Here is a 13,838-nt window from a genome sequence, read left to right on the forward strand (position 1 = left end):
TAGTCAATGATTTGAGTATGTTTTGCCTCAGTCCCCTCTAGTGCACTGGAAGTTGGGCCTTTACCTTTTTCCATCCTTCATCTGAATGCACTTTATGCAGTATTTAAAATATACAGGTATTTATGCAAGTAACTTGTAAATAAAAACTAGGAAGGGGTGGAGTGACAGGATATTTTCAAACGGAAAATGACATGAGCAAAGTCTAGAGTGTCTAGTACCAAAACCAACCAATTTAGTAGATTTTGTATGTGAAAAACATTGTTTTCTGGCTGCAAGTTCGTTGCCATGTTCAATCTTTCTGTGTTTACAATTGTGCCTATCCTTATGGTTCATGTGCTTAAAATAAATCTATATTTTTAAAAGACTTTACTTGAACAGCTAAGTCTTTTCAGTACAGTGGGAAGAGTATTCTGTCTACCTGTCCAGAAGATCACCCTTACGATGTCTTGCCTTGATAAACACGATGCAAACCGACGATGGCATTTTTAGTTCTGAGTGCAATGGCACTATTCTTTATGATAAGGGTAGAAAGTAGGACAGGACTGATGCTCTTCCAAAGAGTTTTCTCTGACTATATCAGCAAGAGGGGACATGATAGAAGATTTGCAGGTATGTGGAGAAGTACCACCGTTTGCTGACGGAAAATGAAGCATTGCCATTTACAGGTAAGATGGGTGACCTCAGCTATAACTGAGAAGTGTCTGTCACGGCTTTGTGCAATATGAGCATTAGGACAGGATTTTCTTTCACTTTAGACCAAGAGAAGCAGGAGTTACCCTAACCTGGCTGTGCAGTTAGCTGGAATACATGTTAATTCCTTGGCAAGGATGCTTTTGCATAACATGTTAACCAAAGTCCTCAGCTTTTCAGCCAGCAGTAACCTTTTCAAAGACAACTTCTATTCCAGACAGTAAGAAAAAGAAGAAAGGTGGGCGAAGATGACAAAAAGACAACCACTTCAAGGTCTTTGCATGCCAAGGGTGCCCTATGCATGCTCCTGTTGAATCCAGCCACATTCAGTTAACTGGAGCACTATGCTGCGTGGCATATTTAGGACTAGTGATTCTCTAAAACCCTGCAAGTCACACAAGCGCTTTGCAATTAAATCTAAAAAATTGTATACATAAATCTACATATCCCAGTGGTTTAAGGAGGAAAGGCCACAAATGGTATGTAGCAGTGATTCAACTATGCTCTGAAAAGAAATCAGCTAAATGTTAGAGACACTAACTCAATATACACACATCTGCTTGATGTGCGGGAAGGGAATACATTAATTTCTAGGCATCATTGTGCCTCAGGGAGCTTTTAAAAGGACCAAACTAAAAGCAGTCTGCAATAAACGGGCATTACATTAAGTGGCAGAGCAGGAACTAAACAGAAGGAGAAGGTTAAAAATACTAAACAGAAAAAGGTTCTCAACCAGGCACTGAGGGATGACACCTTTCTGCCTGAGACTTCCTGAGGTGCGTGTTCTCAGTTCTGCGTGGGGCTTAAGGGTCGTTTTGAGTCCTGCACAGTAGAGCTAGAAAGGTATATTTGGTCCCATGTCACCATAGGAAACATCATTTAGTTAATCAGTACTCTTCTGTCATGGTATAGCATGGATTTTATGATAAATCCTTCACAGATACAAAGTAACACACTGTAAAGTACAGAGGAAGTCTAGCAATCTTAACTGGACAAGGGTGACAATAGGGCAAGTCTCTTACAAGAGGAAAACACAACTAGTCTGAAGAACAGAGCCCCATGGGCTGCTGATTTTTGTGTTTACTTTGTGCATACAGCATGAATAAATCTCATTTACAGTTTTTTAAAAGCTGGGCTCCTGTTTCTGAACACATGCAAGGCAGTGGCAGGTCACCTGGAAGAGAGGACCTTCCTCATTCACCCCGGAACAAGGAAGATACTAATAATGTAAATCCTGATCAATTCATTTAAGGAAGGTGAATCAACAGGCTTTCCACTGGCCACACCAGAGGTTGATGGCTGATTTCTGAGGGAAAGATCTTCTGATCCAAGAAAATGAAAGCTCTATTTGTACTTGCCTTGCTGTATCAGTGGCACTGCCCAAATAAATGCAGACAGATAACACTCCCAGGTTTTCTGTCAGATCATACTGCTTTAAGATCTGGCCTTAAACTGCCAAAATCACATAGTTCCTGGTTGCTGCCCATCAGTGGAACAATGTACAGCAGTACATTGCAGAAAGCATGCGGAATGGATCTCCTGTTTTCACAGGCAATAGCTGTGCAGCATCAGCCACAGGCCCCGGGCCAGGCAGCGGCTGCTGCTTCTGAGCTTTTGTACTCCTCTACGTCAGAACAAGTTGGGTGCCAAAGCACGGTGCCACGATGTTCCTGTGGGTGTTACCTCCTCCTCCTTACCAGCTTGCTCCATAACATGGGGGGGAATTTGGCAAGATGGCTGCGTGCTCTGCCTGTTCAACCCCCAGTGATGGTCACGGGACTGCTGCGCAGGGTAAGGGCTGCTTGGCCACATCTGTTGTCTGCCTAGCAATTCCCATCCAAACCAACGTGTTCCTTGGATATCAGGAAACCAAGAAACATTTGTTGAGATCTTTTTTTTCTATGGTGGTCAACACACCAGGGCCCTATTCCCGGGTAATTCCTCAGGCACAATGCCAACGCAAATAAATACACCATTCTGCCTGAGCAGGCTTGTAGCGGTGTTTGCATAGGTGCCAAGGGCTACTCAGAGTGCATGGATGTGGAAAATCAGGGCCCAAAGCTTAGAAACTAAATGTAAAATATGTCACTCCACACACAAACCCACCCACGCTCTTTGGACAGTGCCTGTGAACTGTCTGGCCAGAGAATTCCACAAGGAAAGTAGCCTGAATTTCATGCCGAGAATTACATAGCGCTCATTCTGATAATGGCACGGGAAAAAAAGATCAATTTTTAAGAAAGATTTGGGAGTTTGTAGTTGCACTGTGTGTGATTTGCTAGGAAGGTCTGACTCTGGTCAGTGGTCACTGGCTTACATTTTTCCTGTCCGTTTTGCATCACTTACAACAGCCTACCTTTCTCTCCACTTCATCCCTCCAAGTTTCCACCTAAAACAAAGCCACTACCATCAAAAGCTGTATTCCACAATGATTAAAGTTAAGAAATTGTAAGATTAAAACATAAAAATTACTGAATTGGTGGGGATTCATGGGGCACATGCACTATTCAGGTAACTACTTTTACTGTCTTGCAGTAAGAGCAAACTTGTCAAAGGTTGCAAGGGATTTTAATAACATTTAATTAATTAATTTTAAATCTTTACTCAATGAAATAACATTTATTAGACTGAGTAGCAGTAGGGAGATGTCTGTAAGCAGTGCTTAAGTTGGCAGACTCTGTGTTACTATACATAGCCAGAGAGGCAGAAAGTAAACATCTTATAGGATTAGCAGCTATGTTCATAGCTGAGATGAAATTTGGACATTTCATTAGTATAAGATTGGTTCTGACATTTCATAAAGCCAAAATGCAAACAAAAAATGTGTCTGATATAAATACAGTACGCAGCACTTACTCAGATAAAGTTCAAGAAGCGCAGCAGGTTTAGTGCCATGACAAAGGAAATACAGAAGGGTCATTTAAGGACCCAACTTCTGCTAAGCACTTATGCGTATGCTTAATCCTGTCCACATCGATCAGACACTTTGTACTTATTAAAAGCATACATAATACTAGTAATTAGAAAACATGAAACATTTCCATGGCTAGTTATTGTTAATGGTGGTAAGAATTACGCCACCCGCGGCAAGGAAAGCCATTGACTGGATTTTATGAAAGTTTTCATTTATCGTGCGATCTTCTTAGTTTAAGATACTCTGTAACAACCACAGCTCGACTGGTGAGACTTCAGAGACACAGGACAATGCTGTAATAGGAAATACTTCATTACTTTAGCTAGACACTAGCTACTGTTGTCTTTTTTTAAGCTCCTGAGCCACAACTGGCTGAAAGTAAATAAATGCCCCGCCTCAATTCTCACATCACTATTATTAGATGTTTTCATGCTATTAAACACTTCCATGTGCTTCCAAGTAAATCAATCATGCACATCCAAGTAAATCAATTACATTAACATTTTTTCATCAGTTAGTTGTTATTAAACTATCTAGAAAATCTTCTTTCACATGTTAAAATGAGGCTTAAGTGAGGTTCACCTTTAAAGCTACACCTGCATGTTTGTTGCTTCATTCTAAATTGGGCATAGGTAAGAGCGAGCATGTTTCCCTACTTTCTAGAAGTCTTCTTGAGCATGTTATCTCTTGAGGTTATACAATGGCTGCACGAGACTCAATTTAGCAGTGTAACAGTACTAAAACTACAACAGGAATCATTCAAACCAGTCCTGGGTTTTATATAGGAGACTGGGGATCTGTATTGTCTAGGAATTGCTAGCAAATTCGAGGCATTTTGAGAATGTTACTTAGCTTATGTTTCATTGCGAATTTCTTATTAGCAACACCCACTAAACACACACACGAAATTATTCCCTTCCTATAAACCCAGCAAACTGAATTTGTTTGCAGAATTGAGACTTCATTAGATCAGACCTGTCATTAAAGGCCTCCACTGAGGAAGACTGCCCATTCTTACCACACAATTGCTAGCCCACTGCTTAACAATTTCTACTGTTAGAATTGTGGTCTAACCCAGACAGTTCTGCCACTGAAGGCACTAGGTCTTGTGTTCACCTTGCTCAAGGAGAATTGATTCATTTCTGCTTCTCTGCAGGGTAACTATTTATAACTGTACATACATATATCTAGAGCTTGTCATCACGCTTGATTCACTCTTGCATCTTCCAGCCTGCCTTCTTAAGCCAAAAAGCAACACATCTTTCCTTCTTTCCTCACAGGTTGCCCTTTCTAGACTTCTGTTTATTTTCATTTAAGTTCTCTGGAGACAGCACCTCAGCTCCAGCCCTAGCATTCCTCAGTAGACTAGAAGGCTTTCTTTACATAGTTTGCAGTCAATATTCCTGCTCATACACATCCAGCATTAAGGCTTGGCTTTTCTAAAACAACATGGCGTGCCCAGTCACATGCAGGTATCACCGACCTGAAAGCCCTAGATCCTCTTCTACAGAACTGCTCCTCAGCCAGCTTCCCCCTTTCTCTCTTCCTCCAGATGCTCATTACTGCTTACTGCCATCACTGCTTACTGCACTCTCTCAGCTTTATCCTTACTGAATTTAAGAGATCAGTTTATCAAGAACGTTTTGATCAGCTCAGATTATTGTTAAAAAGAACTTTCTTTAAAAAAAAAAAAACCAAACCCAAACAATTACTTCCCTTTGGTTAAGGACATTATCTTCCTGAAACTTCACTAGGCATCTGACAGTGCACTAGAAGCAAACCACTACAAATTAGAGAGACATGATGAAAGCTTAGAGGCTATAATTGTTCAAAAAGAATAATTTCCTTTTCAAAGGTAAACATCAGCCTTGCAGACAAAGATAAGACCAAGTACACAATTAGATACAAAAGTGTGTGCTTCTGCTCGTATCTCCTGATATCAAAGATGGCAGGAAAATTCAAAATGTTTTCTTAAAACGTAAAAAAGAAATGAACAGGAAAAAGTGTAGGAGACTGGAAGGAGTCATACCAGAACTGCCAGCAGCTTTCAGGAAAGCTGTTTTCCTCAATGCCGGAAGTCTTTGAAAAGGGAGATAACCAGCCATGAACTACAGCAGCCATTCAAAGCAGAAATAATTTCAAATGTTTAGATTTTGTATGCTGTCCTTTTGAATGAAAGCATGCCAACCTCGATACTGTTATTTAACTACCTGTCTTTGACAGCCTGCCTCTTGTGAGCAGCAAAGAATATCGTCAATATACACTGGGGACAGCGCAACAGCAGCATTTCACCTATGCAGTTTCAGTGCAGGCTGGAACTATTATTAACTCAAAGCTACACTAAACCTAAAACCACCTTTGAAATAAGGAGCAGGAGTGATTCTTTCTACATTTGTTATAGCCAATTTTAAAGGCAAAAGTCTATGCTTTATAGAGTGGAAATTTCTCTTTTAGTAGAAAAGATACTCTGTGGATCAGAGAGAATCAGTCCTTCAGGCGACAAGTAATAGGAGACACGTTTGACAAAACTCTCCATTATTATTCATTTTACTAGCTCTAACAGAAGAAACAGCCATGAAACTAAGTATTTTATAAAGCACATAATAAGAGTTTCTGCCTTTCCTAGATATTTAATAGTATATAAATAGACAAGGCAAAAAGGAAAGCGACTACCTTGCCAAAAGTTACACAGGAAGGTACTGGCATAGCAAAGAGAGAAATGAGAGTTCTGACTCCTGATTAAGTGAATTACTCATGGGTGCACATGGTGTCCCAAACCTCGTAATCAAATTCAACATTCTTTGCTTTAACATTCCCACTGATTTTTTTTTTCCCCAGCTGTGAGAAGGTGAATTCAGGATCAGATCCTGAGAAGCACAGATTAAACAGATTTGATCATCTGTGGCAAGATGGTGCATTTAGACTCTTTCAGCATCTTTTCGCCTATCAGAATACTCGTACTTCTTACCTGCAGCTATCTCTGACTTGCTTGCTCTCACTAGGCATTTTCAGTGATATCAAACCTGATTCTTTCCATCATGATTTGGTGCATGCTAAGGTGCAAACGAAAGAGATCTCAAGTCTCCATACAGTTACAGAGGGGTACGTAGGCAAGCCCTGCCCTGGCAGACATGGCCTGCCAGCACCGGTCAGTGTCTGACCTTCTGCTGGAGTCAGTCAGTCTCAATTTACCCTTCTTCCAGCCTAATGTGAACAATTTCACAGTAGACAAAAAACCCCTCCCCTCCACCTAATCCCTTATTATTTTCCCTAGTGGAGTTCATCTAGCTTACATCAAAGCATTGGTCTCGTTAAGCCATTGTTTTATAAGTCTGCTAATAGTTTTCCTGTCCATAATACAGAAGACACTGCTGATGGAAATATGTCAACAGGAAAACAAACAGGCAGCATTTGACATGCTATTAGTCCAAGTCTGGGTGGATAAATAAATCATAGATCAAATATTCATAAGGGGGAAAACACTGTTTATTTCCACTGGATTCATTACGCACACATCTCCCATACAGCACGGTGACAAACACATCCCAAAAAACGGATGTCACAATGTACCCAAGAAAGGGCTGTTGATGCGACGAGGACAATGTATTCCCTCCTTAGAAAGTGCTTCACTCTCTTGGGAATATATCACACCGGTCATATGAAACAAAGCCAGCTAGAAGTGTCTGACATATCACTGTGTAAGGCAAGATAATTCATCAAGAATGAATCACTCCTAATCACTGGATGTTTCTCTGAAAGTAATTTGTGCTATAAGTGCAATAAATATTAAGTATTTCACCTCTTTCTTTAAAATATTGAAATTCCCACCCTATTTTTAGATGAAAATATATATTCTAAGCCTGTTCTGATCCTACTTCAGGCCTACCCATCAGGGTATGCCACCATCTTCCAACTGAGAAAATACAAAATAATGACATTAAGTTGTCAGCCATCTACATATATTTCAGGTCACAGTGCTCTCCAAAATAAATGATACTGATGTAGGCAAACTGAACCCAATTTATTTTGCTGATGCTTCCTAATTAAAAACACCAGTAAAGAAACCACCTTGGCAATTATTTCAGATGCAAGCTTAACTATCATCAAGCCAGGATGATAAGGTTAACATCTCTTCTCGCCCCAAAACAGTGCTATTGCAATCAGGTCACCCAAACTCTAAGGAATAAAACTCATAAAGATGTGGAGTCTTCAGTTACTGGAACTCTACAGCTTACGCCTTTAAGTGGTGACATGAGCCATCAAACAAGAATATTCATTGTGAGTTAGAAGTTGCCACTAGACAGATGCTGGTGACCCACTGGTGGCACCCACTTTCAGACAGTGGGGAATGATTAAAAACATCAAGAGCTTTTTTCTATTTCTTCAGAAGCGTTTACTTCAGAGGAAGCAGCTCAGATAGGTAACCTTGACCTCTAGAGAACTGATGTGTGGAAGCACCCAGAGTCAGAAGGTCACGCTGTTCAGAGCTCAAAGGTACCTCTGTGCCTAAAGCACCAGTTTCCAAAACCCACCTACAGTTTAGAAGACCAAGTATCATTAAAATCTATTTTCAGTCCATTTCTTCAGAAAACAGAGCCCAGTCAAGCACAGGGCACAAAGAGGGTGTGATGGAGGAGAAGAAAATCCGTTAACTCCATTTTAATTGTGAAAATAAGCTGCTTGGAGTACCTAAGCACAGTTGTGGTAAAAATGCACAAGCCAGTCTTCCCTCACCACTCTCTTAGAGCAAACAAAGACCGAGGAGAAGCCAGGAAGCTTTCACAGCACTGGCAGAAGAACAACTCTTGCCCTGCAATGAGACAACTGTAACAAGAGGCAGAGCAGCAGCATGACACAGCCTTTTTGGCTTACAGGTATCTCCTCTCGCCAAACGCCAAGTAATTTTCAGTCCATCTTGCTATGGGGATAATGAAATATGTTTGCCACCCAGTGCAACAAACCCCACGTGTTTTCTTTGCTGAAAGCCTCACTGACGCACGAGGAAGCTCATCCCATCCCTATGGCAGAGTAGGACACTGACTTGGTTCTTGCTGCTGCATGCCGGTGCCAGCTCGCAAGGCAGGTCTGGCTGTGCAGGCTTTTCTCCAGCAAAGGCAACTTCTGCTCAGTCCTTCCATTGGTCAGGGCTGGGTGAGGGAACATTGCCATCGTGCCAGATTTTGCTCTGGCCTCTTCTTGCTTATGAGCTTCTGCTATAACTTATCGTTGTTCGTCACCATACTCATTGCAACTTTGGTTTCTCATTAACTGGTAAATGGTTCAAGATCCAGTGCTGGTTTTCTCTGAATCTCTCATCATCATGAGAGAGCATTTAATGAATAGTTTTAATTGAACTCATTCAGCTCTGGGTTACACTGCAGACCTTCTTCCACGCTTTAGCTTTCCTTACCACTCCTGCTATATGGTTGCAATCATATGGTGTGTCCCCTACTCCTTGATTGGACAAAAATATTTTTTAAAATGTTAAACAAATAAAAATGCCCTATTCCCCCTTTCTTTGGGCCTTTCTGGAAGAAGCAGAGCAGCTGAGGCTTTCTCAGAGACAGATGAAATGCGATCTCCTTACACCAGAACAGGTCTCCCTCATTCGTTCGGTTTAGAAATCATTAAACAATCCTGAAACTCAAGGGCATCCCTCTAGAAGCACGTTGAGGGTGACTGTTTTACATACTACAGGCAAATGGTCACCATTAAACACACGTGGGGGGGACTTTCCTAGGAAACTCCAAATAAATCCATACATCACATATGTTATCAAGGTCATTCCCTTGCTGCAATTCAGTAAAGCATGCGTTCCCAACAGGAGATAACATAATAGGTTTTAACAAATACAGCAAACTTCAAGGGAGATTCAAAGAATGTCTCCTTCATCCCTGCAAAAGGAACCAGTTAAAGTCCCAGTGCTAAAAGGAATTTTGAATGTATTGCTCTTGAATGAAACAATGTTTGAAGAAGGAAATGAATTTGTTTATGAGACACATTGTTGGCTTTGCTGAGTTTTACCACCACAGTTCTCCTCCAAGAGGAAATACATTATTAAACAAGAAGGAGGAAAGCCTCTATCAAACCCAGTAAGGCAGCCTGACGTTAATGTCAGCAATGACATGGTAAAACCAGAGTTTTATTTGGCAGTTTTAATTATAAACCCTCCAGAGATGCCAAGTTCCAATTTATATCCAAATTCCTTCCAAAAGGTTGGGATTTTGACTTGAGCCGGTTACATACTCTTGCCTGTTCTTTTTTAAACCTGGATTCTTTGGGGCTTGGACTGGCCTTATGTTAGACATTTTACAGACCCTATCATAACAGGGCCTCGGACGCCACCAAAATACAAAAAATCATTTCTTCAGCACAGCAATCTGACCCTTCAGTGTACATTTTTGGAAGCTGCATTATCAGGTATATCTGTCAAGAAACAGGCCCCAGAAAATAGGTCCTACAAACTGTATACCAGAATCAGATAATTGCATTGTATGATAATGAACTAGCACAGTTAAGGAAGAATCAGTACTGCCTTAGTGGTTCCTGAAAGTAAAAAAACTGAATTAGTGTGCCATCAGAGCTGTGTTATTATACCACAGAAACAAAGCAGGAAGCTTCCAGCACTCCTCTGTTCCTGGCCTCATACCCATTCCTGTAAGAGTGTGCCCTGCTACTGCCTCTGCAGCTCTGACCCATCCTCTCCTCCCCGTTGGGGCTGCAGAGATTTACCCCACAGCAGGGACTGGAACCTCATTTTGCGGAGATCAACTCAGAAGAGGGGATAAAAGAACAAGGGTAAGAGAAAATAAGAAAAAGTATAAGCAATATGGGAGTCAGTGGTCAATGTTAATGACCAATTTTTTGAGAAAGTGAATACTGAAGTCCTGTTGCTGCATTAAACCCTGCTTATGCCTCCTTACAGACACACAGATCAAGAGTTGCGGGGGCCGAAGCCCTGAGGAAAGGGAGATGTTGAAGGCAACTTCAGCAATTCTAGAACCAAAAAGAGAAGTTGAACTAGCAACTGACCCAGATGTAGTAAAATATAGGTAGTTTTGCCTTCAGTAGCCCTCTCTCTAATGAAGTTACTGACCATACTAACTTAATTTGACTGTCTTGTACTTATTCTCTTCTAGTCTTGTTAAGTTAGCATATACTGACATAACTAAATACACAATATTCCTTCAAAGTAGAGTTTGCCTTTCAAATTTTACCCAGGGTCTCCTAGAGCACAGCCCTGATGAAAAAAAAGAAAAATAAGCAGGAAGCTTCAGAACATTCCCACACCCACACCACTCATTCTCCCATCCTCAAAGTCCTCCATAATTTCCTCTGTATGTACTAATTTATTGGAAGAGCTCCTGTGCTAACCAAAGATCAGAGTCCAGCAAATACACTAGCCTATTCCCTCTTGCAACCTAAACAAGCAAATGAGCTCTCAGCTGCCAGCCCATCCAAGCCCTAACCAAGGAGTACCTACACCAGTCTCTCTTTTTTTTTAATTTTTTGTTTTGTGTTTTTTTCCTCTCATTAAGAAAGAATTAGAAACCACATTTCCCAACCTCCTCTGAAAGTTTTTAGCCTAAGTCAATTCATCTGCATCCAACTGCCCCAGCTCTGAGCCCTCACTGGAAGGAGACTCTGAACTCCTGGCTGAAGTTGAACTCAAGCAAACCGCAGAGCTGTGTGGCCCAGCAGCAGCTTCGCCCCTCAAAAAAGGTACTGAATATATTTGGCACTCCCTCCTCAGAAAATCCACAAACTGCTAATGACATGCAGAAACTAGGGATGGGACTGGCCCTTCGATTTCCTTCTGCAGTATTTATGGAAGCTCAGGCAGATATTTGTCCAAACTTTGGAAACCCTCCTAAATTCTTCTTTGTTTTTCTTCCAAAAAAATAGTGAGGCATTTATTTTTATTAGCCTTCTGTTTTCAAGCCCTTATGGTTCCCATTTTCAAGTTTATGAGCTAGAATCTTTTTATTCCTGAATGGAAGCTGGGTTTCTAATAGAATCACATGGACTCAGGAGGTGGGACTTCACAAAAATCCCCTAAATATTGTGAGGTTTGGGCAAGTTGGCAGCCCTGGGCCCACCCTCAAAGCAGAGGATCCCTGGGGAGCTGCAGTACAGCAGCCCATCTGCACCAGGCCCCACCAACCCTCCCCAGCTCTGTTCCAGCCCAGACTCGCTGCCAGACACTCCCTGGGGCTGGCACTCTCTCAGATTCTCTTTCAAAAGAGATTCCCTTCTGCAGATCCTTTCAGAGCATGCACTGCTGTTCCACCCTGTGCTCATTCTTCTCAGTTCCTCTCTCTGGCCAGAGCAGTAACTCTGTATCATCCCAGTTCCTCCCCTCACGCGGCGAAGGCAGGACCAACTCCCATCCCATTCCCACTGTCCTTAGTCTATGAATGGTGTCACTTAAAACAGGAGTGAATAGTGTCATTTGGGTTCCCACTCTGTACTCAAATCTGAAAAAACAGTGCCCGCGGTTCACCAGAGGCAAAAGCACAGATGAAGGGTAGGCGGGCACACAGCACAATGTTCTGCCATGCCTGGAGAAAAGCTGTGCAGCAACTTAGTTCGCCTTTCCACTGCACAGTCACATTCTCTGTGCCTAAATTTGAAAATCAAAACTGCAGACACCGGGAAGGTCGGCAGACACTCTTCTGCTGAGATCGCATGGACTAATCAGTTAATGAAAGATCTGTGAAGGGATATGAGACCACCAGCGGGATAGAGAATGGGGAGAGTGCAAAGGCAGGCATTCACTAAGAAAGAAAAGGAGCATAGCTCTTTCAGCTCTTCCTAACAGGGTAAGTTCTCCTTATACCTCAGGAAGCACAATGGGGCTCCAGTCACCAAGATGCAATCCCAGAGTTACCGTACCTGCCACCATGATCCCTCCTTGGAATGCTAAAAACTTTGTACTCTAATGTGTAGCAGAAGAGCAATTATCCTGATATTAAGCTACCCAGGAGGTGGATTTCCGGTAGAACAGAGACTGTTTAGTGTGCAGACGTATCCTCAGTCTACAGAAAACGTAAGAATTAAGAGACAATCAGATTCTGTCCATGGACTAGCAGATGATGATAGCATGATCTGAGCCACTGTTTATGTACCTTTTCTCCTCTCCCTCTAATCCGTTTCCACCACAATCTCCTGTCACTGTCTCTAACTGTACATAAGCACAGGACGAAATCCACTGTAGACTTGCTATTACAATGGGGTTCTAGACTCTGCTATCAAACAGGTCACAATATTCTCTCAGAAACAGCACAGAAATTGTTAATGACAGTACAGGGGTGCATATATTCAACTTCCCCACCATGCTTTCCCAATGAATGATAAATTTTTACTTTGATCATGAGGAATTACACAAACTCTCATGGCAACATGGGCACCAAGAGGACACAACACGCAAATCTTCAGAAAGCAAAAGTGATTTTTTTTGATGCTGAGGATACATCTGAATGCCCCATCGCTACTCTTCCAGGACATAAAAATTGAAGCTAATTTTATGTTTAGCCACTTCTATGCTTATGTTTTACTGAGATGCAAGCAATGTGCTTTGATTAAGAACAGTTTGAAAACTAAATAATCACAGCAAGGAGGGAGGACTACATGTTTACCTGCTGGTCACATCTCAGCTCATTCATTTGAAATGAACAAAGAAACAACTGATTCTTCAAATCTACATCTAACTTCAAAATCAGCTTTTTCATTCCCCTTCCTTTTACGTCAAAGATTTTTGTCTGCTCAGTATAGGAGCAATCAGGCAAAATTTGGTATTAGCTTTAGGAAACCTACATGGAATCAGTAGGTCACAAAATTTTCAATTCCTGGAAACGGCAGAGAGACAAAAGACATGTGGCACAGCCGTGTTCTAAGATCTAATAACAGTCCTTCCATTCGCTTGTGCCACGGCAAAATCTTAACTAAAACTTCATCTTGACAATGTTTCCTAAACTTTGACTGCTTGACTTGGCAGCCGGGACCGGTTTTTAACACAGCCATTCATAGGTCTCAACACACACTTCAGAAGAGCGTATTTGCTGCATCACCGGGGAAGTTGGTTCCCTGTTTCCAAAGCAGGTGTCTTTCATTTCTCTAGAAAACCACGCAGCTCTAGTCTTTTTGGAGCCCTACGGAGTGTGCCAGGAGTAAGGGAGGCGGCAGCTAAGCCAAGGCCCGCGTCCCCCCCGCGGGTCCCGCAGCGGCAGGAGCG

The sequence above is a fragment of the Eurypyga helias genome, unplaced genomic scaffold (assembly GCF_000690775.1).
Source record: "Eurypyga helias isolate BGI_N326 unplaced genomic scaffold, ASM69077v1 scaffold16953, whole genome shotgun sequence".
NCBI classification, from domain to species: domain Eukaryota; kingdom Metazoa; phylum Chordata; class Aves; order Eurypygiformes; family Eurypygidae; genus Eurypyga; species Eurypyga helias.